This window comes from Salvelinus sp. IW2-2015, linkage group LG12 (genome assembly GCF_002910315.2).
Source record: "Salvelinus sp. IW2-2015 linkage group LG12, ASM291031v2, whole genome shotgun sequence".
Lineage (NCBI taxonomy): Eukaryota > Metazoa > Chordata > Actinopteri > Salmoniformes > Salmonidae > Salvelinus > Salvelinus sp. IW2-2015.
The window spans coordinates 7,120,845-7,147,934 of NC_036852.1; the positions used below are offsets into that span (position 1 = coordinate 7,120,845).

Here is a 27,090-nt window from a genome sequence, read left to right on the forward strand (position 1 = left end):
GGGTATAATCCATAATCTGACTTAATTTACCCTTATTTTTGCAATGTGTTTTAGTCCCCGTCTAGACTGCAAGACAAGATGATGCTCATGTCGCCAGAAGTGGAAAGTAGAACACCATTGTTGGAGTGGAAGCCCTAAGAATATTGATACTGCTGTGGTAAGTTACATATTTTATTTATTTAACCTTTATTTAACTAGGCAAGTCAGTTAAAACTTCTTGCCACTATAGGGGTGCTGTTTCGCATTAGCATAATTTCCTCTACAGATTAAACGGCTTCCTACTCAATTCTTGCTCGTACAATATGCATATTATTATTATTATTGGATAGAAAACACTCTCTAGTTTCTATAGCCGTTGGAATTTTGTCTCTGAGTGAAACAGAACTCAATCTACAGCACTTTTCATGATAGGGAGTCAGATTTCAGACATCTTGGCCCCTGATCTGGAGTCAGTTAAAGGTCCGTGTAAATGCTATGGAGAAACAGACACTTCTTACGTCTTCCCCTGGATGTCAGTACGTGATGACGCTTTGAATGGAGTCGATTGCGCAATCAGGGGCTGTATAAAACAGCAAATACCGGGAAGTAGCTTCCCTTTGCTGCCTGCGCCTGGCGCACGAAGGATGTCGGACTCGCCTCCTTCCAAGCTTTTGTTTAGCCAGTAATATTTCTCTGGTCATGTTTTTACTCGTTAGAGGTGTTAAAAACATCATAAGGTAGTTAATTTAAACCGTTCTATAGCAATTTATATCCGTTTAGTGCGATTTTGAGGCATTTATTTCTGAGACACTTTGAACCGCTGGGCACGTTTCCAGTTCATGCCGAACGTTAGTGGGCATTTCCACATGGCAAGAGGACAGCTTTCGACCAAAAGACGATTAGACCCATGAAAGGATTCTTTGCCCAAGATTCTGATGGAAGAACAGCTCACAGTAAGAACAAATTTATGATGATAAATCGTGTTTCTGTCGAAAAATGTTAAACGCTTATGCCGCCATTTGTTTTGTATAGCTTCGCTTGGCGCAACCTGTATTGAAAAGTAAGGATAATTAAAAAAATGTAAATCAGCGATTGCATTAAGAACTAATTTGTCTTTCGATTCCTGTCAACCCTGTATTTTTTAGTCAAGTATATGATTAGCTTTTGATTAAACTAGATACTCAAAGATGGCGACCGACATTTCCAGGCTGTTTTGCTACTATTTTCATTGTATAACCACGGTTTTTTATGGCTAAATATGCACATTTTCGAACAAACTCTATATGTATGTCGTAATATGATGTTACAGGAGTGTCATCGGAAGAATTCTGAGAAGGTTAGTGAAAAAATTTATATATTTTGGCGATGATAACGATATCGCTCTCTTTGGCTTGAATTCATGCTGGGGTAACGTTTGCATATGTGGTATGCTAATATAACGATTTATTGTTTTTCGCCGTAAACACTTAGAAAATCTGAAATGTTGTCTGAATTCACAAGATCTGTGTCTTTCCATTTGCTATGTGCTGTGTATTTTTAAGAAATGATCCCGGATCCGGGGTTGAGGCTCGTTAGAGGTTAAGAACCAATTCTTATTTTACAATGACGGGCCTACCGGGGAACAGTGTTAACTGCCTTGTTCAGGGGCAGAACAACAGATTTTTACCTTGTCAGCTCGGGATTCGATCCGGTGATCCAGGTGAGTGCAGGGTGTGGTGTATATTGTATATCTTAAATGAATGCCTACATTCAGATATAGATCTCTCTGTTCATATCACTTACTCTTCCATTTCTTGACCAGTTGTCTTGGACAGGGATGTTGTTTCAATTCGTAGGCAAGTACTCTACATTTGAGGCTACTAAGCCCATGAAACAGGTCTGTGAGATTCTTTGATATGTTTAGCAAGCTCAGACTCCATGTCATCAGATATGAACTTGTGTGTCTCTGCTACTCTATAATAGCCTCTCTTTTACACCAATACATGTTAGTTTTCTTTTATATCAATGGAACTCTTCAGTGTCCTTCAGTCTATTTGTCTCGTCCGTTGCTGCTGCTCAAATGGACTTCTTCCCTTCTCTCACTGACCTGGCTGTTCTCTTAAGAACCTCAAGGGGGGTTAGACCCCTGCGTGCTTTACATTTGTATACACTGCCCCACGGGGTCTGCTCTTTAACATAGAAAATGCACTCAAGTTCATATGAATAACACTTTCTAATATATTATTGCATAAAACCATTTGCTCAATTTACCCACAGGCAAACATTTTGACTATATTAGCCTACACAGCTACAAGGATGCACTTTAATACTAGGTTTAGGACTTCATATTGTATCTTATAGTGACCCGAACTGATGTACAAAACAATCTTATAACCATCTACTTTGGTTATAAGTCAGTTTGATGGAAACGCATCCCTGAGAGGAAATGCCTATATTGTTTTATGCAGATTATAGAGTATTTGCGTGAAAATCTGTCGCAAATTGGATGGAAACCTAGCTACTGTTTGGAAATGGGGRAGAACCGTTGTGTTGAGATTGAGGTAATGGGGCAGGGAGGACAACAAGCTGATGCATYCCAGGCATATAAAGGTGAATTATTATTCATGTTGTAGCCAGGTTCCTGTTTCTATCATAGACATACATTTTCGTAATAAGTTTACTGTTATTGCTCATTGGTCTAGATGGCCCAGTGGTGCCAGCTGACCCTACTGGACCCTAATTACCAGGAGCAGGTCCACCAGCTCTATGATGACTCCTTCCCCATGGACATCAGACAGTACCTCAGCAAGTGGATTGAGAGCATCGACTGGTAAGCAAGCAGGGTTGAAGACTGCAGGCTGCTGTTAAATGGATATACAAAGATCTATTCTATTTGACCGGTATTCTACTGTACTCTACCCTTTTCAATTATATCTGTATTTTATTGTATTTCATCTCGTTCATCCAATCTTGATTCCCCTGTGAATCCATATCTATGTAGAGATAATGTTGCTGTTCTGAGATTGATATACAGTATGTCAATGATCCAATCCATAGGGATAATGTGGCTGTTGACGAATCCCTGGCCACTGTCCGCTTCCACGACCTCCTAGCCCATCTTGACGACCAACACAGCCGCTTCGCCCTGGAGAAAGACCTCCCGCGACAACACAACATCCGCAAGTTCAAGGGAAACCTCCAGGTGTAGTATTATCTCAGTTACATCTTTTCAGGACAGACCTTACTGCATGTGGCCTTCCATACTTTATTGCTTGTATGTTACAGGAATGATTAATTAGAAGTTATACATTCTGTTGCTAATTTCCCCTTTTAACTCCTGAAATATATTGATTTTGAATGAGTTGTTGATGTGGAATTTATGACCCCAGTGTCAGTAAATGTTTTTGGGGTTTGTAGTAATAAAGTACCCACTTTTACAGGACCGCTTTCAGGAGGACCCCGTTAAAATGGCCATGATCATCTCCAGAAACCTGAAGGAGGAGCAGAGGATTCTGGCTGCTGCCAAAAGCATAGAGGTGCCCTACATGAACTTGTTTTGACATACATTGTAATTTAATAAAATCACCACATCTTTCTCTATACGTGCTGTCAGATATTGTAGATGATACATAACTGTATATTGGAGTGTTTACATGCTTTAACTGTAGAGTTAAATGAACAGTATTTTCTTCTCAGACCAACAGAGAAAACACACAGACCAGCATGGTTCTGGAGAAGCAAAAGCTGGACAACAAAGTGAAAGACATGAAAAACAAGGTTCAGGTGAGTGATCATTTCCATCATATACTATATGTTGATTGTTTCCTGGTGGAACAGTTCCATCAGTGATTTGCAGTACATGTTCGTGCATGTCAGGTTTGCCATCTATCTGATCCAACGTGTTTATCTCACTTGCTAGGAAGCGGATCAGAATGTAAAGTCTCTGGAATACCTTCAAGACGAGCATGACTTTAAGGAAAATATTCTTAAGAACAGAGGTGAGGTGTTTTATTCTCTCTGTCTGTAATATATCATCTATTTACAGGTCTGTGTTTCAAATATGGTCAGTAAGTGAATGTTTTTCCTTCTCCCACTTTAGAACATGAAATGAACGGGCTGACACCCAAACAGCTGGAACACGAGAAGCTGCTGATTGCAGAGATGTGTTTCAAGCTGAAGTTCAAGAGAAGGGTAAGAGGGGTCATGATGGGTCATGATTAGAGGTCGACCAATTAATCGGCGTGGCCGATTTTAATTAGTGCCGATTTCAAGTTTTCATAACAATTTGTAATTGGCCTTTTTGGATGCCGATTATGGCCGATTACATTGCAATCCACGAGGAGATTGCGTGGCAGGCTGACCACCTGTTATGCGAGTGCAGCAAGGAGCCAAGGTAAGTTGCTAGCTAGCATTAAACTTATCTCATAAACTATCAATCTTCACATAATCACTAGTTAACTACACACGGTTTATGATATTACTAGGTTAACAAGCTTGTCCTGCGTTGCGTATAATCAAAGCCGTGCCTGTTAATTTATCATCGAATCACAGCCTACTTCAACTTCGCCAAACTGGTTGTCACGCCCTGGCCTTAGTATTCTTTGTTTCCTTTATTATTTTAGTTAGGTCAGGGTGTGACATGGGGAAGGTATGTGTTTTTGTATTGTCTAGGGTGGTTGTATGGTTTAGGGGGTTAAGTAGAGTAGATGGGTTTGTGTTTAGTGTAGGTGTCTAGCTGTGTCTGAGAACCATTCAGGCAACCATAATCAGAGACAGATGTCATTAATTGTCTCTGATTGGGAGCCATATTTAAGACAGCCATAGGCACTAGGTTTATGTGGGTAATTGTCTATGTTGTACGTTTGTAGCTATTGTGTGCACTTACGTCTTTAGCTTCACGATCGTTTGTTGTTTTGTTTCGTTTTGTTATAGTGTTCGTTGCGTGTTTTTTCCCTTCTCTCAATAAAAGAGAATGTATTTTGCACACGCTGCGCCTTGGTCCTCTCTCTCACCCATTGACGATCGTGACACTGGTGATGATTTAACAAAAGCACATTTGCGAGAAATGCACAATCGTTGCACAAATATACCTAACCATAAACATCAATGCCTCCATTCAAATCAATACACAGAAGTATATATTTTTAAACCTGCATATTTTGTTAAAATAAATACATGTTAGCAGGCACTATTAACTAGGGAAATTGTGTCACTTCTCTTGCGTTCAGTGCAAGCAGAGTCAGGGTATATGCAGCCGTTTGGCCGCACCATTTCTTCCTAACAAAGACCGTAATTAATTGGACAGAATTTTACATAATTATGACATGACATTGAAGGATGTGCAATGTAAAATAAATATTTAGACTTAGGGTTGCCACCCGTTCGATAAAATACGTAATGGTTCCGTATTTCACTGAAATAATAAACGTTTTGTTTTCGAAATGATAGTTTCTGGATTTGACCATATTAATGACCTAAGGCTCGTATTTTTGTGTGTCTATGATTTGATGTTTGATAGAGCAGTCTGACTGAGCGGTGGTAGACAACAGCAGGCTTTCGTAAGATTCATTCAACAGCACTTGACTGCGTTTGCCAGCAGCCCTTAACAATGCTTGAAGCACAGCGCTGTTATGACTTCAGCCTGTCAACTCTCCGAGATTAGGCTGGCAATACTAAAGTGCCTATAAGAACATCCATAGTCAAAGGTAATGAAATACAAATGGTAGAGAAGAGAATATTTGACGCATCATAATTCCGATAACTACAACCTTAAACTTCTAAACTGTGAATATTGAAGACTCGTGTTATAAGGAACGATCAGCTTTCGTATGTTCTCATGTTCTGAGAAGGAACTTAAACGTTAGTTTTTTACATGGCACATATTGCACTTTTAACTTTCTTCTCAACACTGTTTTTGCATTATTTAAATCAATTGAACATGTTTCATTATTTATTTGAGACTAAATAGATTTTATTTATGTATTATATTAAGTTAAATAATAAGTGTTCATCGTTCATTTCAGTATTGTTGTAATTGTCATTAATTACATATATATATATATATATATATATATATATATATATATATATATATATATATATATATACATATATATAAAAATCGGCCGATTTAATCGGTATCTGCTTTTTTAGGTCCTCCAATAATCGGTATCGGCGTTGAGGTGAAACAGGGACATTTTACCATGACATTGTACTGTGAATAAAAAAATGCAATGACAAAAAGCATGAATAATCATGCATCAAGCACCGCTAAGAATACCATGTATCATAGTCTGTCTGAATGACTAAGAGTGTATTATCTAGTTATAACCAGCATGCTCATATTGAAGAGTAGATGACGTTTATAGAGTAAATAATAACTATACGTATGTTGTTGTCTGCCTCCACAGGAAGTGGTTGGCCAGTTGGCGGAGGTGCTCAACATGGCCGAGGCGGTCCAGTCAGACCTGATCTCAGAGGAGCTGCCTGAGTGGAAGAAGAGGCAGCAGAGCTCCTGTATTGGAGGACCACCCAACGCATGTCTGGACCAACTGCAGAACTGGTGAGGAGACTAGTTCATTCTTTTGGGCATCTCTTGTCTGATCAAGCAAAAAGATGAATTTAGGAACCCAACAAAATAAAGTATTGTTCTTWTTCTGCTTCATCTTCTTCTTCTCCTGTAGGTTCACAGCGGTGGCAGAAAGCCTGCAGCAGGTGAGGCAGCAGCTGAAGGAGCTCCAGGAACTAGAGCAGAAGTACACATACGACAGCGACCCAATCAAACAGCAGAAAGGCTTCCTGGAGGGGCGGGCCTTGGCACTGTTACGGAACCTCCTTGAACAGTGAGTGACAAAACACTTGTATTCCGAAGTTAAAGACCCACTATTTGTTTTTTGCTGCCGTTTTTGATCATTTAAATTATATATATATATATTCCCCTATACAGTATATCACCTCAAAATTCCTTGTGTCTCTGTGGTGTGTCTCTTAGTTCCTTGGTGGTAGAGAGACAGCCCTGTATGCTCACACATCCACAGAGACCTCTGGTGCTGCAGACAAAGATGCAGTTCACTGTGAAGCTCAGGTAAGCACAAACACAACAGCACCTACCATCTGTAGTTCCTATGGATCCTTACAGTCCTGGGAGAGTTTTAATTTGTATTTCCTCTCCTCTAGATTTCTTGTGAAGCTCCAGGAATTCAACTATCAACTCAAAGTGAAAGCTTTGTTTGACAAGTAAGTAAATTAGTGTTGTGTGTTATTTTGTCGTGCTCTTGAATTTGGGATGTGAAAACCTACCTTAAAAGTGGATGCACTTTTTATTTTCTCTCCGTCAGTTCACTCCATAAGTTCCCTCAGTTCAACGTTCGTAAGTTCAGCATATTGGGTACCAACACAAAGGTTATGACTATGGAGCAGTCGAATGGAAGCTTGGCTGCAGAGTTTTTACATTTGGTAAGCTAGCACCATTTTAAATGGCATACAGGGCACTAAATCTGAATGACTTGTCCCATTTGTCCGTTTGGACCTGCACTGTCATCACTCTTTTCAGCAGGGTTCCCCAACTGGTGGTCATTTTATTTATTAAAGTTGTATTTTTATTTATTTATTACTGTTAAAAACCCCAGCAAATCAGCTCCGAGTGATTTTAATTTTGGAAATCTGTTCTAAAGTATTCCCATGCATATTAAATAAATATATGTGACCGTATACAAACGTAAGTACGTTTGAAATGATTATGTTTTAGTCAAATATTAGATCTGTTTGTGCTTCTTGCGGTCAYTTTGTAGGCTACAAATTATTTGTAATTATGCCCTGACCATCCTCTCAAGAAAATATCGGCCTGCAGCTGAATCTACAGTAGTTGATGATCCCTGCTTTACAGTTTATTCTTTGATCTCAACACAGAAACTACAAGAGCAGAGAGTGACTGGAAGAGGAAAGAAAGAGGTAAGAGACCTAAGAGAGCTGGTTTCTGATTGGTCTTAATGGGCTGTAATGACCATGTAATCTGTACAGTATTTGTGAATTTCATGATAACTATTAAATACATTCTGGTGCGGATTATGTTTCTCTGTCTGTCCATGTTATTCCAGTGGCTCTCATTGTGACAGAGGAGCTGCACTGCATCTGCTTTGAGTCGGAACTCCGCCAGTCAGGTCTGGAAATCAAACTAGGGGTAAGTGATCTGAAATATAGAGATTCAGGCCTACACTCCCATTGTTATGAGGTCCAACAGCGCTCTGGCCTTATTTAATTTGACTTTGACTTTCTCTGGCCTCTGGTCCTTTTTAGACCATCTCCCTGCCCATCGTGGTCATCTCCAACGTAGCCAGCTGCCCAGTGGCTGGGCCTCCATCCTGTGGTACAACATGCTGACCAGCGAGCCCAGGTAGTCTTCTCTCAAGGTTCCTTCCTTCGAAGGAGTTTTTCCTTGCCTTGAAGGTTTGCTGGCTTACTGTCAAAACTTTTATGACAACTTTTGATTTAAAATGAGTTTTTAAATAAATATGATTGATTTGTTGGAACAGAATCTGGAGTTCTTCCTGACCCTCCTGCAGCGTCCTGGGGTCAGCTTCTGAGGTGTGAGCTGGCAGTTCTCCTCTGTCACCAAGAGGGGGCTCAATGAAGAGCAGCCTTTCGGCATGCTGGCTGACAAACTACTGGGCCAGAAAGCACAGAGGAATCCTGAGGGCCTTATCCCCTGGGCCATGTTCGGTGCTGTCAAGGTAGGTTAGGATTACAGTACACAGAATATTTGGTCCCAATTTAAACAAAGTACAACTGATAAAGGATGTATATACTTTAGCAAACATAAATGCTTCCWAAACACTACATAAATGCTTCACAAATCATCTATAAGTGTAAATCATACACTACAAWTGGTGTAGAAAGGGTGACAAAACAACTCCCACTGTAGGGTGACTTGCCAAATGTGACATAATGTACTATGTATGTTTATACACCATTTATAGAATATGACATGCACTTGAAGATGATTTGTGAAGCATTTATGTAGTGCGTATGAAGCCTTTATGTATGCTATGTAAAGCCTTTTATAAGTTGTACTTTGTTTTAAAATATTTACAGTTCACAAAGATATACTGTATATATATATGAGGAGGACCTCTAGTAAGTGTTTCCTTGTGTCAACTACAGAGCCTCAGTGAGAAGAGGTTTCCCTTCTGTCTGTGGATCGAAGACATCCTGGACTTCATCAAGAGACATCTGCTGTCCCTGTGGAATGATGGGTGAGTTTTTCTTTACTCTTTTTGGAATTGCACATTACAAAAGCAAATAACTAGTGCTCTTARAGGGATGACATATTAGCTGAATGGCTACTTCTGGCACATTGACAGACATGTGTATTGTCCCTGCCTACTAAAACGAAAGTAAGTAATAAAGAAATGTTGTTCTCTCCCACTACAGTTGCATCCTGGGCTTTGTGAGTAAGGAGAGGGCAAAGGCCATGCTGACTGGGAAGTGTCCAGGCACGTTCCTGCTGCGCTTCAGTGAGAGTAGCAGAGACGGAGCCATCACATTCACTTGGGTGGAACATGACCTATACGGTGAGCAGCACACGTGCGCACGGACACACACTGTAGCCATTTACAATTAAAGGTGTTATATTTTAATGTTTGTTTATTTATTTATTTTTGATTCTAGCAGAGTGGAATCCAGAAGGCAGCATGGGAGTATAGACCAAACACTTGCATAAAAATAAATAATAAATTCTCAATAAAGAGGTCCTCAACCAACAAACTGAATTGCCCAAAAGGGACCAAATCAAACTTTATTTGTCACATGCGTCGAATACAACAAGTGTAGACCTTACCGTGAAATGCTTACTTACAAGTCCTTAACCAACAGTGCAGTTCAAGAAGAGTTAAGAAAATATTTACCAAATAAACTAAAGTAAAAAATAATAAAATGTAACATAACAATAACGAGGCTATATACAGGGGACCTGTACCGAGTCAGTGTGCGGGGTACAGGTTAGAGTAATTTACATGTAGGGTAGGGGTGAAGGACTTATTGGTCTAGAGAATAAACAGCAACGTAGCAAGCAGATCACAAAACCAATGGAGGGAGGGTCAATGTAGAATAGTCCGGTGGCCATTTGATTAATTGTTCATCAGTCTTATGGCTTGGGGGTAGAAGATGTTAAGGAGCCTTTGGTCCTAGACTTGGCGATCCTTACTGCTTGCGTGCGGTAGCAGAGAATCAGTCTAGCTTGAGTAGACTGGAGTCTCTGACAATTTTATGGGCTTTTCCTCTGACACCGCTTATTATATAGTCCTGGATGGCAGGAAGCTGCCCCAGTGATGTTCTGGGCCTACTCACTACCCTCTGTAGCGCCTTAACGGTCAGATTGCCGAGCAGTTGCCATACCAGGCAGTGATGCAACGGTCAGGATGCTCTCAAGTGCAGCTGTAGAACCTTTTGAGGATCTGGGGACCCATGCCAAATCTTTCAGTCTCCTGAGGGAGTTTTTTGTCTTTGTCCTCTTCACGGCTGTCTTTGTGGTTGTGACCATGATAGATTGGTTGTGATGTGGACACCAAGAAACTTGCAAGCTCTTGACCCGCTCCCGACAAGCCCTGTTGATGTTAATGGGGGCCTGTTCGGGCCCACCTTTCCCCCTGGAGTCCATGATCAGCTCCTTTGTCTGCTCACATTGAGGCAGAGGTTGTCCTAGGCCCACCACTGCCAGTTCTCTGACCCTCCTCCCTATAGGCCTGTTCTCGTTGTTGGTCAGGCCTACCACTGTTTGAATTCGTCAAGCAAACGTAATGCTGGTGTTAGAGTCGTGTTTGGCCACGCAGTCGTGGGTGAACAGGGAGTACAGGAGGGGACTAAATACACACCCCTGAGGGGCCCCAGTTTTGAGGATCAGCGTGGCAGACGTATTGTTGCCTACCCTTACCACCTGGGGGCGACCTGTCAAGAAGTCCAGGATCCAGTTGCAGAGGGAGATGTTTAGTCCCAGGTTCCTTAGCTTAGTGATGAGCTTCGTGGGCACTATGGTGTTGAACGCTGAGCTATAGTCAATGAACAGCATTCTCACATAGGTGTTCCTTTTGTCCAGGTGGGAAAGGGCAGTGTGGAGTGTGATTTGAGATTGCGTCATCTGTGGATCTGTTGGGGCAGTATGCAAATTAGTGGGTCTAGGGTATCTGGGAGGATGCTGTTGATGTGAGCCATGACCAGCCTTTCAAAGCACTTCATGGCTACCGACGTGAGTGRTACGGGGCGGTAATCATTTAGGCATGTTACCTTCGCTTCCCTGGGCACAGAGACTATGGTGGTCTGCTTGAAACATGTAGGTATTACAGACTCGGTCAGGGAGAGGTTGAAAATGTCAATGAAGACARTTGCCAGTTGGTCCGTGCATGCTTTGAGTACATGTCCTGGTGTGAATGTTGCCCTGTTTAAAGGTCTTGCTCACATCGGCTATCGAGAGCATTATCACACAGTCATCCAGAACAGCTGYTGCTCTCGTGCATGCGAGAGCGTTCAGTGTTGCTTGCCTCGAAGCGAGCATAAAAAGCATTTAGCTCGTCTGGTAGGCTCCCGTCACTGGTCAGCTCGCGTCTGGGTTTCCCTTTGTAGTCCGTAATAGTTTTCAAGCCCTGCCACACCCGACGAGCGTCAGAGCCGGTGAAGTATGATTCTTAATCCTGTATTGACGCTTTGCTTGTTTGATGGTTCGTCTGAGGGCATAGCGGGATTTCGTCTAAGCGTCTAGATTAGTGTCCCGCTCCTTGAAAGCGGCAGCTCTAGCCTTTAGCTCAATGCGGATGAACCCGGAACGTATTCCAGTCTGTGCTTGCAAAACAGTCTGTAGTGTAGTCATCCGCGTCATCTGACCACCAATGCATCCAACTGTAGATTATTCTCAAAATGGTTCCATAAATGAGGTGCAAATCAACTAAAAGCCGTTTTATCCTAAATCTGTAGTGACAGAATGAATTTCAAGAGTTAACCATCTCTCCATCGTACTTCTATATGTTAGTAACAATGTTAGGTAAATGCAGGTTTTTTTGTTGCAAAAGGGCTTTATAAATTAACAGAATGCAATTTTTTGACCAATGCGATGTCAGAGGGCCAGCCTACTTTCTGTTAGAATGCAAAGATGAATGCTAAACCTGTCGCCAGTGATATAGAGTTGAAGTCGGAAGTTTACATACACTTACACGGAACCCAAACCGGCTACGCGCGTGCGCCATCGTGCATAAATGTATTTTGTCCCCCCACACCAAACGCGATCACGACACGCAGGTTAAAATATCAAAACAAACTCTGAACCAATTATATTAATTTGGAGACACGTCGAGAAGCATTAAACATTTATGGAAATTTAGCTAGTTAGCTTGCACTTGCTAGGTAATTTGACCTATTTAGCTAGCTTGCTGTTGCTAGCTAATTTGTCCTGGGATATAAACATTGAGTTGTTATTTTACCTGAAATGCACAAGGTCATCTACTCCGCCAATTAATCCACACATAAAACAGGATTTTTCTTCTCTTGACTTTATATTGCGATTAGCAACTTTCATAAATTAGGTGCATTACCGCCTCTGACCTCATTCGTCTCTGTCACCCACGTGGGTATAACCAATAAGGAGATGGCATGTGGGTACCTGCTTCTATAAACCAATGAGGAGATGGGAGAGGCAGGACTTGCAGCGCGATCTGTCTCACAAATAGAACTGACTTCTATTTTAGCCCTTGGCAACGTGGATGCTCGTTGGTGCGCGCGTGAGCAGTGTGGGTGCAATAATTGAAAAATATAGATTCAAAATTTATTTAGAAACGCGAGCGCACGCGACGCGAGCGGTGTAGTCAGCCTGTTAGATTGGAGTCATAAACTCGTTTTTCAACCACTCCACAAATTTCTTGTTAACAAACTGTAGCTTTGGCAAGACAGTTAGGACATCTACTTTGTGCATGACACAAGTAATTTTTCCAACAATTGTTTACAGACAGATTATTTCACTTATAATTCACTGTATCACAATTCCAGTGGGTCAGAAGTTCACATACACTAAGTTGACTGTGCCTTTAAACAGCTTGGAAAATTCCAGAAAATTATGTCATGGCTTTAGAAGCTTCTGATAGGCTAATTTACATAATTTGAAGTCAATTGGAGGGTACCTGTGGATGTATTTCAAGGCCTATCTTCAAACTCAGTGCCTCTTAGCTTGACATCATGGGAAAATCAAAAGAATCAGCCAAGACCTCAAAAAAAAATTGTAGACCTCCATAAGTCTGGTTCATCCTTGTGAGCAATTTCCAAATGCCTGAAGGTACCACGTTCATCTGTACAAACAATAGTACGCAAGTATAAACACATGGACCACGCAGCCGTTATCACTCTCAGGAAGGAGACGCGTTCTGACTCCAGAAATGAGTACTTTGGTGCTAAAGTGCAAATCAATCCCAGAACAAACAGCAAAGGAATTTGAAGCTTGGAGATGCTAGAAACTAAAAAGTATCTATATCCACAATAAAAGATTCCTACTCAACATAACCTGAAAGGCCACCGCAGCAGGAAGAAGCCACTGCTCATAACGCCCATAAAAAGCCAGACTCCTCCCGGGTGGCTGGCTTCCAGGTTGGAGCGCGCTGTGTTAAGCAGTGCGGCTTGGTTGGGTTGGTTTCGGAGGACGCATGCTCTCACCTTCGTCTCTCCCGAGCTGTACGGGAGTTGTAGCGATGAGACAAGCAGTAACTACTAACAATTGGATACCACGAAATTGGGGAGAAAAGGGGGGTAAAAAAAACGACGAAACACTAGCGACCTGGTTTGCAACTGCACATGGGACAAAGATCGTACTTTTGGAGAAATGTCTCTGGTCTGATGAAACAAAAATAGAACTGTTTGGCCATAATGACCATTGTTATGCTTGGAGGAAAGCAGGGTTAGGCTTGCAAGCCGAAAAACACCATCCCAACCGTGAGCAGGGGTGGCACATCATGTTGTGGTGGTGCTTTGCTGCAGGAGGGACTGGTGCACTTCACAAAATAGATGGCATCATGAGGGAGAAAATTTGTGATATATTGGAAGCAACATCTCAAGACATCAGTCAGGAAGTTAAAGCTTGGTGCAAATGGTCTTCCAAATGGACAATGACCCCAAGCATCTTCAGTTGTGGCAAAATGGCTTAAGGACAACAAAGTCAAGGTATTGGAGTGGCCATCACAAAGCCCTGACTCAATACTATAGAAATTTGTGGCGCAGAACTGAAAAGGTGTGCGAGCAAGGAGGCCTACAAACCTCACTAAGTTACACCAGCTCTGTCAGGAGGAATGGGCCAAAATTCTACTTATTGTGGGAAGCTTGTGGAAGGCTACCTAAAACATTTGACCCAAGTTAAACAATTACCAAATACAATTACCAAATACTAATGAGTGTATGTAAACTTCTGACCACTGGGAATGTGATGAAAGAAAAGAAATCATTCTCTCTACTATTATTCTGACATTTCAATTCTTAAAATAAAGTGGTGATCCTAACTGACCTAAGACAGGGAATGTCACGAGGATTAAATGTCAGGAAATTGTGAAAAACTGAGTTTAAATGTATTTGGCTGAGGTGTATGTAAACTTCCGACTTCAACTGTACCTATCACRCATGTTCCACAGATAAGCCTGTATTCCATGCTGTGGAGCCCTARACCAAGAAGAAGCTGTCTGTCATCTCTCTGCCTGAAATCATCCGCAACTACAAGGTGATGGCAGCTGGGAACATCCCAGAGATCCCACTCAGCTTCCTCTACCCAGACATCCCCAAAGACGAGGCTTTCGGAAAGTACTACACCAGGGCCTCCGAGGGTAAGCATCCAGCAACCTTTTTGTTGTTGTTTTTTTTGTCCCTGATGCTTTCCTATATCTCTCAGATGCTTTTCAGACACCTCAAACCATACTTCATTTTGATTTCTTTTTGGCCATGTGAGTTGGTCTCCCGAGTGGCGCAGCGGGCTAAAGCACTGCATCTCAGTGCTAGAGGTGTCACTACAGACACCCTGGTTCGAATCCAGGCTGGATCACAACCGGCCGTGATTGGGAGTCCCATAGTGCGGCGCATAATTGGCTCAGCGTCGTTTTGGAATTACCTGGATTTCTGCATAAATTGGTCATACAATTTGATCTGATCTTCATCTAAGTCACAACAATAGACAAACACAGTCTGCTTAAACTAATAACACACAAGAAATATATGTTTTCATGTCTTTATTGAACACACTGTGTAAACATTCGCTGTGTAGGGTGGYAAAAGTATGTGAACCCTTGGATTTAATAACTGGTTGACCCTCCTTTGGCAGCAATAAACTCAACCAAACGTTTTCTGTAGTTGCGGATCAGACCTGCACAACGGTCAGGAGGATTTTTGGACCATTTATCTTGTTGGGTTCTTATTTTTCAGATAAATAACCCACGGACACTAGAGAAGCTTTAACCAAGTTTAATTCTTCCCAAAGGTTCTGTACAGCTGAAAATCAGACAGCTAAACATGTCAGACATCACAGTTTATATACATCCTACTTAAGACACTCCTCTTCCTTACAGTTTATGGCTCCACAGGAAAGACGGTAACCAGATAGCAACCCTGATTACTCCCTTAAGGGGAACTGACCTCACCTCCTGACTCACAGATATCCATCTGTCTTCCCTATATCAACACATCGCTCTCCTCTCCTCCATCAAACACATTCCAAAGCCTTCTGGCTTTTTACACTCTTTCTATTCAAGGCTTTGTCTCTATCATTTATTTAATATCTCAATGTTCAATGTTTAGCCGATTCCAACAATCCTTACGAAACTGTTTCAGTTAAGCAATATTATTAAGACGTCTGGTTTGAAACGCTCTCGAGGTCATGCCACAAGCATTTTAAATTGGGTTGAGGTCAGGTCTCTTACTGGTTCACTCCATAAGGCGTATTTTCTTCTGTTGAAGCCATTCTGTTGWTGATTTACTTCTGTGTTTTGGGTCGTTGTCCTGTTGCATCACCCAACTTCTGTTGAGCTTCKTTTGGCGGACAGATAGCCTTACYTTGTCCTGCAAAATGTCTCYATAAACTTGGGAATTCATTTTTCCGTCAGTGATAGCAAGATGTCCAGMCCCTGAGGCWGCAAAGCAGCTCCAAACCATGATGCTCCCTCCACCATACTTTACAGTTGGAATGAGGTTTTGATGTTGGTGTGCTGTGCTGTGCCTTTTTTTCTCCACACATAGTGTTGTGTGTTCRTTCCAAACAACTCAACTTTAGTTTAATCTMTCCACAGAATATTTTGCCAGAAGRGCTGTGGAACATCCAGGTACTCTTTTGCGAACTTTTTGGACAGCAGTGGCTTCTTCCATGGTGTCCTCCRATAAACACCATTCTTGTTTAGTGTTTTACGTATCGTAGACTCGTTAACAGAGATGTTACCATGTTCCAGAGATTTCTGTAAGTCTTTAGCTGACACTAGGATTATTCTTAACCTCATTGAGCATTCTGCACTGTGCTCTTGCAGTCATCTTTGCAGGACGGCCACTCCTAGAGAGAGTAGCAACAGTGTCAATAAATGGAAAAAGTTCAGCAATTTGTTTTACCGTGGACTGATGAACATCAAGGCTTTTTGAGAGACCTTTTTAATCATTCCAGCTTTATGCAAGTCAACAATTCTTAATCGTAGGTCTTCTGAGATCTCTTTTGTTCGAGGCATGGTTCACATCAGGCAATGCTTCTTGTGAATAGCAAACTCACATTTTGTGAGTGTTTTTTATAGGGCAGGGCAGCTCTAACCAACATCTCCAATCTCGTCTCATTGATTGGACTCCAGGTTAGCTGACTCCTTTGGGTGAAGTCATTAGCCTAGGGGTACTTTTTCCAACCTACACTGTGAATGTTTAAATTATGTATTCAATATAGACAAGAAAAATACAATAGTTTGTGTGTTATTAGTTTAAGCACACTGTTTGTCTATTGTTGTTACTTAGAGGAAGAACAGATCACATTTTACGAGACATTTATGCATAAATCCAGGTAATTCTAAAGGGTTCTAAAGTTTTTTTGGGGTATACCTACAGAGGTCCTAAAAATAGCTGGTCCATCTTATGATCAAAATAAAACAATTCTATATGTTAGCTTTATAGATATCGRCTTAGACTCCTAGGGGTTKAGSTTGTGGGTGTCGTAGWGCAAAACAGCTGACCCGTTCGTGTGTGTCTCAGCTTTCCATAGTGGGGTGATTTTGTTTCTGGCTTAAACAGTTCGGACTTGACAGATGTTTTCGTGGGAAGAAAAACAAACAAAGTTGGCATGCCGAAGGGACCGACTTCAAACGAGTCCCGTGAAGCAAAACAGCCATGAGTCTTAGCTTTCCATAATGGGGTCACTCTGCTGTAGAGCTGCCTGTTTCCACCGCAGATGGGGTCAACCGACATCATCGGCGGATGTTGTGTATTGAGACGCAGTCCATGCAAAAAACAAAAGTCTCTAGGTTAAACAGACAGATTAGTTTTCCATGCGGGCACAGACATCGACTATCGGCATATATCAAATATAAGTGTTTACAAAATAATAATAAGTCATGATAGATTTGACATTATAGAACTATAGGAATTAAAAATCTAATGTTGATATGAAAATAGAAGTGATAAGCTTAGGCATTATATTTCTGTGTTTAAAATCCCCTTAATGACCATGATGTCTGGTAAAAATGTTGGGGATGTTTATTATGAACAACACTAGGGATGCACAATATATTGGTGAGCATATCGGAATCAGACGATATTAGCTAAAAATGCCAACATCGGCATCGGCATGATGTCTAGTTTAACGCCGATGTGCAAAACCGATGTCAAAGCTGATGTGCATACCTATATATCATAGGTAGATGACGTAATGACGCCACGGAAAATACAGCGCTACACAGAACAAAAGCAGAAGAATACTAAGCGCACTTCCAACAACTAAACAAGTTCAAGTCCAGCAGTCATTTGAATGAGTAAGAACATTCAGTGAGCAACTAAAAGGCGAAACCCATTAACGCCAAGATAATGGAATCCGTTGCCCTTGACAATCAACCGTGCTTTGTCGTGGATGATGTTGGCTTTCGCCGACTGGTCGAGCACACTATTTTTCAGATGTTGCCCTACCGGAGTTACACATTATTGTTGAAACTCACATCCATGAGCGTCACTGCTATTAGCTCCACGGCTGTCATTTGGGCCAGCGATGTCAGCCCCATGAGCATTATGAGTCTGACAGCACAGCGGGTCGACGAGGATTTTGTACTGAGGAAAGCCGTATTGCATGCTCAAGAATGTGCTGGTTCTCATACCGCTGCTGCCATTGCAATGGCATTTAAGAACATGTTTGAAACTTGGAAACATGAACACTCCTAGCTCCATTCGAACAACTGACTCGAGAAATCATCTCAACTGCATCTGCAGCAGACGTGATACCCCCTGTCATGGCATTGAGACGCCTGCTCAACAAAACTGCCGACACAGACCGTTGGGTTAACTTACAAAAGTACTCGAGGCTGTGAACAAGCGATTCGGTGGTATTCTCTCTGAGCCTCTTTACTGTGTCGCCACCATGCTCGATGCTAGGTGCTAGGTGCTCGATGCTAGGTACAAGGACCGCTACTTTGCTGCAGACAAGAAACAGGGTTTACGTGAAATGTTACGTACACAGCTGGACAAGATGGAAAAAGACACAATGACAGTGTGCACCGAGGAAGAGAGGCCACGGACAGACAGTGCTGAAACTTCACTGCTTGACATGCATGATGAAATCCTGGTTGAGAATGAAACAACTGAACAAATGAACAATGAAACAGAAAAAATAGGTTTTGTTTTACTGGTAATGGGGACATACGGATCACCACCTCAAGCTGAACCTCGGCAAGACGGAGCTGCTCTTCCTCCCGGGGAAGGACTGCCCGTTCCATGATCTCGCCATCACGGTTGACAACTCCATTGTGTCCTCCTCCCAGAGCGCTAAGAACCTTGGCATGATCCTGGACAACACCCTGTCGTTCTCAACRKACATCAAGGCGGTGYCCCGTTCCTGTAGGTTCATGCTCTACAACATRCGCAGAGTACGACCCTGCCTCACACAGGAAGCGGCGCAGGTCCTAATCCAGGCACTTGTCATCTCCCGTCTGGATTACTGCAACTCGCTGTTGGCTGGGCTCCCTGCCTGTGCCATTAAACCCCTACAACTCATCCAGAACGCCGCAGCCCGTCTGGTGTTCAACCTTCCCAAGTTCTCTCACGTCACCCCGCTCCTCCGCTCTCTCCACTGGCTTCCAGTTGAAGCTCGCATCCGCTACAAGACCATGGTGCTTGCCTACGGAGCTGTGAGGGGAACGGCACCTCAGTACCTTCAGGCTCTGATCAGGCCCTACACCCAAACAAGGGCACTGCGTTCATCCACCTCTGGCCTGCTCGCCTCCCTACCACTGAGGAAGTACAGTTCCCGCGCAGCCCAGTCAAAACTGTTCGCTGCTCTGGCCCCCCAATGGTGGAACAAACTCCCTCACGACGCCAGGACAGCGGAGTCAATCACCACCTTCCGGAGACACCTGAAACCCCACCTCTTTAAGGAATACCTAGGATAGGATAAAGTAATCCTTCTGACCCCCCCCCCCTTTAAAAGATTTAGATGCACTATTGTAAAGTGGCTGTTCCACTGGATGTCATAAGGTGAATGCACCAATTTTGTAAGTCGCTCTGGATAAGAGCGTCTGCTAAATGACTTAAATGTAAATGTAAATGTAATACAGTGCCTTGCAAAAGTATTCACCCCCTTGACATTTTTTATATTTTGTTGCATTACAACCTGTAATTTAAATAGATTTTTATTTGGATTTCATGTAATAGTCCAAATTTGGTGACATGAAATAAATAAAAATTACTTGTTTAAAAAATAATTCAAAATGGAAAAGTGGTGCGTGCATATGTATTCACCCCCTTTGCTATGAAGCCTCTAAATAAGATCTGGTGCAACCAATTACATTCAGAAGTCACATCATTAGTTAAAAAGTCCACCTGTGTGCAATCTTAAGTGTCATATGATCTCAGTATATATACACCTGTTCTGAAAGGCCCCAGAGTCTGCAACACCACTAAGCAAGGGGCACCACCTATCAAGTGACACTATGAAGACCAAGGAGCTCTCCAAACAAATCAGGGACAAAGTTGTGGAGAAGTACAGATCAGGGTTGGGTTATAAAAAAATATCTGAAACTTTGAACATCCCACGGAGCACCATTGAATCCATTATTAAAAAATGGAAAGAATATGGCATAACAACAAACCTGCCAAGAGAGGGCCGCCCACCAAAACTCACGGACCAGGCAAGGAGGACATTAGTCAGAGAGGCAACAAAGAGACCAAAGATAACACTGAAAGAGCTGCAAAGCTCCACAGCAGAGATTGGAGTATCTGTCCATAGGACCACTTTAAGTCGTACACTCCACAGAGCTGGGCTTTACGGAAGAGTGGCCAAAAAAAGCCATTGCTTAAAGAAAAAAATAAACACATTTGGTGTTCGCCAAAAGGAATATGGGAGACTCCCCAAACATATGGAAGAAGGTACTCTGGTCAGATGAGACTAAAATGTAGCTTTTTGGCCATCAAGGAAAACGCTATGTCTGGTGCAAACCCAACACCTTTCATCACCCCGAGAACACCATCCTCAATTTGAAGCATGGTGGTGGTAGCATCATACTGTGAGGATGTTTTTCATATGGCAGGGACTGGGAAACTGGTCAGAATTGAAGGAATGATGGATGGCGCTAAATACAGGGAAATTCTTGAGGAAAACCTGTTTCAGTCTTCCAGAGATTTGAGACTGGGACGGATGTTCACCTTCCATCAGGACAATGACCCTAAGCATACTGCTAAACAACACTCAAGTGGTTTAAGAGAAAACCTTTAAATGTCTTGGAATGGCCTAGTCAAAGCCCAAACCTCAATCCAATTGAGAATCTGTGGTATGACTTAAAGATTGCTGTACACCAGTGGAACCCATCCAACTTGAAGGAGCTGGAGCAGTTTTGCCTTGAAGAATTGGCAAAAATCCCAGTGGCTAGATGTGCCAAGCTTATAGAGACATACCCCAAGAGACTTGCAGCTTTAATTGCTGCAAAAGGTGGCTCTACAAAGTATTGACTTTGGGGGGGTGAATAGTTATGCACGCTCAAGTTTTCTGTTTTTTTGTCTTATTTCTTGTTTGTTTCACAATAAAAAATATTTTGCATCTTCAAAGTGGTAGGCATGTTGTGTAAATAAAATAATACAAACCCCCCCCCCAAAAATTATATTTTAATTATTGGGTGTAAGGCAACATAATAGGAAAAATGCCAAGTGGGGTGAATACTTTCACAAGCCACTGTACGTAAATGCCAACAAAATTACTTTTTAGTCAGTGGTGTGTGTGTGTGTGTGTATCCTTTCTATTTAACTAGACAAGTCAGTTCAGAACAAATTCTTATTTACAATAACGGCCTCACCTGGATGACGCTGGGCTAATTGTGTGCCGCCCTATGGGACTCCCAATAACGGCCGGATGTGATACAGCCTGGATTCGAGCCAGGGACTGTAGTGTTGCCTCTTGCACTGAGATGCAGTGCCTTAGACCGCTGCGTCTGTGTGTGTATGTGCTAACTATTTAACTGTACTAGAACGCTTAAAAGGCCGCTAAAAATTGTTAATATTGATTATCGGTATCGGGGTTTTTTGGCAAGGAATATATCAGTATCGGACAAAAAATTTATATCGGTGCATCCCTAAACAACACCTCTTAATCGTCCATCTGGTCCACCATTTTGTTTTCCAGCATCAGAGCCCATGGAAGTGGAGAGTCCCACCGACACAGGATACATAAAGAAATATTTCATACCAGTGTCAGAAGTGTAAGTTTACCCTTCATACGTTACATATTTCTTAATCTATAACAGGAAGACATTTTATTTTCAATGTTCTGGTTTGAGTATAATCCATAATCTGATTTAATTAACCCTTATTTTTGCAATGTGTTTTTGTCACCCATCTAGACTGCAAGACAAGATGATGCTCATGTCGCCAGAAGTGTTTGAAGAGCTGAAAAGATGGCTAGTGCTCCATTGTTGGAGTGGAAGCCCTAAGAATATTGATACTGCTGTGGTAAGTGCAATTTCCCCTCTGGGTCTTTACTGTGATATTCAGTATTACTATGTCAAGGGAAATATACACTCTTAGAAAAAGGGTTCCAAATGGGTTCTGTGGCTCTCCCCATAGTAGAACCCTTTTTGGTTCCAGGTAGAACCATGTTAGGTTCCATGTAGAACCCTTTGTGGAAGGGTTCTACATGCAACCCAAAAGGGTTCTACCTGAATCCAAAATGGTTTCATCTGGAACCAAAATGGGTTATTTTAAGGGTTCTCCAACGGGGACAGCCAAGAACCCTATTTGGTTCTAGATAGCACCTTTTTTTTTGTAAGAGTAGTTTTATTTCTACCAAAGCTATCTACACTAAACAAAAATATAAACGCAACATGTAAAGTGTTGGTCCCATGGTTGAAATAATAAATACTTTTTCAGATTCACAAAAAGCTTATTTCTCWAAAATTATGAGCACAAATTTGTTTYCATCKCTGWTAGTYAGCATTTCTCCTTAGCCAAGAMAATCCATCCACCTGACAGGTGTGGCATATCAAAAAGCTGAGTAAACAGCATGATCATTACACAGGTGCACCTTGTGCTGGGGACAATAAAAGGCCACGTTAAAATGTGCAGTTTTGTCACACAACACAATGCCACAGATGTCTCAAGTTCTGAGGGAGCGTGCAATTGGCATGCTGACTGCAGGAATGTCCACCAGKGCTGTTGCCAGAGAATTTAATGTTAATTTCTCTATCATAAGCTGCCTCCAACGTCGTTATAGAGAATTTGGTAGTATGTCAAACCAGCCTCACAACCYCAGACAATTTGTAACCAAGCCAGCCCAGGACCTCCACATCCGGCTTATTCACCTGTGCGATTGTRTGAGSASTATTTCTGTCTATAATAAAGACATTTTGTGCCAGAAAACTAATTCTGATTAGTGGGTGGGCAGTCATGTGAAATCCTAATWAKTTTATTTCAATTGACTGATTTACATATATGAGCTGTAACTCAGTAAAATCTTTGAAATTGTTGCATGTTGTGTTTATATTTAGGTTCAGTATACATACGGTATATTTCAGGATGTTGTGCATCCCTGGAAATAATCTGAATTCATGTAAACATAACAGGTCTGAAAACACAGCTTGTCCCAAAAAAAGTGGTTTCTTGACACAACTTACCCCCGGTGTGGGGTAAATTGAGCATAGGGACAGGGTAAATTGAGCCACCTTGGGGTAAGTGGGTGATGGCGTCCCCTGACAGTGTTGTGACAGTGGGTGATGGTGCTGGTAGGTCAAAGTTTAATTAAATGAATGAGGTTGTTGTATATTGTATATCTTAAATGAATGCCTACATTCCGATATACTGTAGATCTCTCTGTTCAATATCACTTACTCTTCCATTTCTTGACCAGTTGTCTTGGACAGGGATGTTGTTTCAATTCGTAGGCAAGTACTCTACATTTGAGGCTACTAAGCCCATGAAACAGGTCTGCGAGATTCTTGATATGTTTAGCAAGCTCAGACTCCATGTCATCAGATATGAACTTGTGTGTCTCTGCTACTCTATAATAGCCTCTCTTTCACACCAATACATGTTAGTTTTCTTTTATATCAATGGAACTCTTCAGTGTCCTTCAGTCTATTTGTCTCATCTGTTGCTGCTGCTCAAATGGACTTCTTCCCTTCTCTCACTGACCTGGCTGTTCTCTTAAGAACCTCAAGGGGGGTTAGACCCCTGCATGCTTTACATTTGTATACACGGCCCCACGGGGTCTGCTCTTTAACATAGAAAATGCACTCAAGTTCATATGAAGAACACTATCTAAATATATTATGCATAAAACCATTGGCTCAACCTACCCCAAGGCCATTGGCTCAACTTACCCCAAGGCAAAACTGTTGACAATAGTAGCCTACACAGCTACAAGGATGCACTTTTATGCTACACTATATGACCAAAAGTATGTGGACACCTGCTCGTCGAGCATTTCATTCCACAATCATGGGCATTAATATGGAGTTGGTCCCCCCTTTACTGCTATAACAGCCTCCATTCTTCTGGGAAGGCTTTCCACTAGATGTTGGAACATTGCTGCAGGGGCTTGCTTCCATTCCATTTAAGAGGACCAACTTTTCAAGTTTTAAGCGTGCTTGTTTTTTTTTGAAATGGTCGAATTAGTAAACTAAACATTCAGCCACAAGCATTAGTGAGGTCGAGCAATTAGACCTGGCTCCCAGTCGGCATTCCAAATCATCTCAAAGGTGTTCGATGAGGTTGAGGTCAGGTCTCTGTGTAGGCCAGTCAAGTTCTTCCACACTGATCTTGACAAATCATTTCTGTATGGACCTCACTTTATGCACCAAGGTATTGTCATGTTGAAACAGGTGAGGGCCTTCCCCAAACTGTTGCCACAAAGTTGGAAGCATAGAATTTTCTAGACTGTCATTGTTAAGATTTCCCTTCACTGGAACTAAGGGACCTAGCCCGAACGAGGAAACAGCCCCCAGACCATTTCTCCTCCTCCACCAGACTTTACAGTTGGCACTATGCATTCGGGCAGGTAGCATTCTCCTGGCATACGCCAAATCCAGATTTGTTTGTCAGACTGCCAGATGGTGGAGCGTGATTCATCACTCCAGAGAATGCGTTTCCACTGCTCCGTCCAAAGGCGGCGCGCTTTACACCACTCCAGCTGACACTTGGCATTGCGGATGGTGATCTTAGGCTTTTGTGCGGCTGCTCGGCCATGCAAACCCATTTCACGAGGCTCCCGACGAACAGTTTTTGTGCTGATGTTGCTTCCATAGGCAGTTTGGAACTCGGTAGTGAGTGTTGCAACCGAGGACAGACTATTTTTATGCGCTTCGTCACTCGTCGGTCCCGTTCTGTGAGTTTGTGGCCTACCACTTCGCGGCTGAGACGTTGTTGCTCCTAGACGTTTTCACTTCATAATAACAGCACTTACAGTTGACCGGGGCAGCTCTAGCTGGTCAGAAATGTGATTAACTGACTTGTTGGTTAAGGTGGCATTCTATGACGGTGCCACGTTGAAAGTCACTGTGCTCTTCAGTTAAGGCCATTCTACTGCCAATGTTTGTCTATGGAGATTGCATGGCTGTGTGCTCGATTTTATACACGTCAGCAACGGGTGTGACTGAAATAGCCGAATCCACAAATTTGAAGGGGTGTACACAATTTTAGGGATGTAGTGTAGGTTTAGGACCTCACATATTGTAGATTATTGAGACCCCAACTGATGTACAAAACAATCTTCTAACCATCTAATTTGGTTTAGATACAAGCATCAGGAAGCCTAGAACACAAATGAATTTGACTTTGTGAAAATATTGTTGTACAGCATGTCATTCATTATCATCATGGCATTCATTTTCTGGTTCCTTTAACGTAGTTTTGCATTCATGAAAAATACATTTGATTCACATTGACTTTTTTTTTTATCATTCTCTGTAGATGACTGCAGAGTTTGAGAACACACTGGACTTGGACCGCAACTGAGCCGATGGACAGGCAGGACCTGATCTTTTAGACCAGAAGATATGTTTTATACTGAAGCAAAATTGCATACTGTACACTTACTATATTTCCCCATTACTCTCCTTCCATTTCAGTTTTGTCACGTTTCAGAACTTTTTTTTTTGTACAGAGCAAGTGTCGTGGAAATTCACCACTAAGGCCTCAAACTCAATGTAAATTAATACATCTTTATCGGTTAACTTGAGAGGTTCACAAACTCAATCCAAGCGTGATAACTCTGAAAAAGGGCGTTCCCTTTCAGTCATTATATACTGCTACACAAACAAGTCATATAAGCATGATTTACATTATTCATTATTAACACAGATTCCTGCATGTGACTGACGAGGCTTCTTCTCTCAAAGCTGGGCACTTGAAACTGAGATACTCGTTTTGGTTCCCAGAGCAATGTTCTGGGCATACTGTCAATTGGTCTGAGGAGGTCACAGTTCTGCAAGAACCAAGATAGCCTTGAATTGTACATTTCTTCTCACTCTCTCTTCAGACAGTACAATTTTCTCTCACACAAGTTTTAAAATATATGAACTGATAAACTGGCGATGTAAATAAAATTACAGTATGAATAATCATGTAGTACTCACTGCACAGGAAACAATTCATACTTTGATGTTAATTTGGTGATCATTTGTAACATTCATGGAATTAATTAATTAATGAAGATACCCAAGTCTTCACATGCCTATATTCAAGAATATACAGTGGGAGTAAAGGGAGATGTTCTTTATTTATTGTTTGATCATTGAAATAAATATCTCCATTGCCTGCAACACACAGCTAAAGCAGATATACTTGAATGAAAACAAACTGATGACATCAGTATACACCTGTGGTACATTCAAAATAATTAGCTAATGTTGAAGTTGACCTGCACCTACACAGGGGAACAATAAACACTCAAACGTACGAGGCTTCTTGTGCAACAGGGACTGGAGAGACAAAGTCAAGTCAAATCCAATGAAAGCAACACTTGAGATGAGTTATTCAATCAAAATATATTCATTCATCAAATCACAAGTTGCCTTAGGTACTTTGAGAACAATAGTGTAGGGCTTGAGATTGATGGCAATGTCCTCTGTCATTACCAGATTTGTAGTCGCTGTCCCTCCCATAGTCAATAACACAAACAAATACACACACTAGTTCTCACCAAAACAACCTGACTTTAAGTATAGGCTTATACGTTATTTTTACACTCTAAACAGTTAAACAATCAATATGCATATCTCTGCATAAAAAGTGATCAATTAGTTGTGTGTAGAATCGTCTTAGTGTTCTGCTTTCATATAGGCCCATGAGGATAACTATTTTATCTCTACCCAAAAGATGCATTTGGGTGAGTACGGCAAGATTTAAAGTCCACCATTGTGGAGTTGTTCCGAACTAAAAACATTCATTAAAAGTGTAATGCACTGTCTATAACTGAAGATA

At 41.8% G+C, this 27,090-nt stretch overlaps 1 pseudogene; it reads left to right on the plus strand.

The window, feature by feature from the left end:
* Positions 1 to 61: 61 nt before the first annotated feature.
* On the plus strand, positions 62 to 26,433 carry LOC111970967 (signal transducer and activator of transcription 1-alpha/beta-like; annotated as a pseudogene).
* The last annotated feature ends 657 nt before the right edge of the window (positions 26,434 to 27,090 follow it).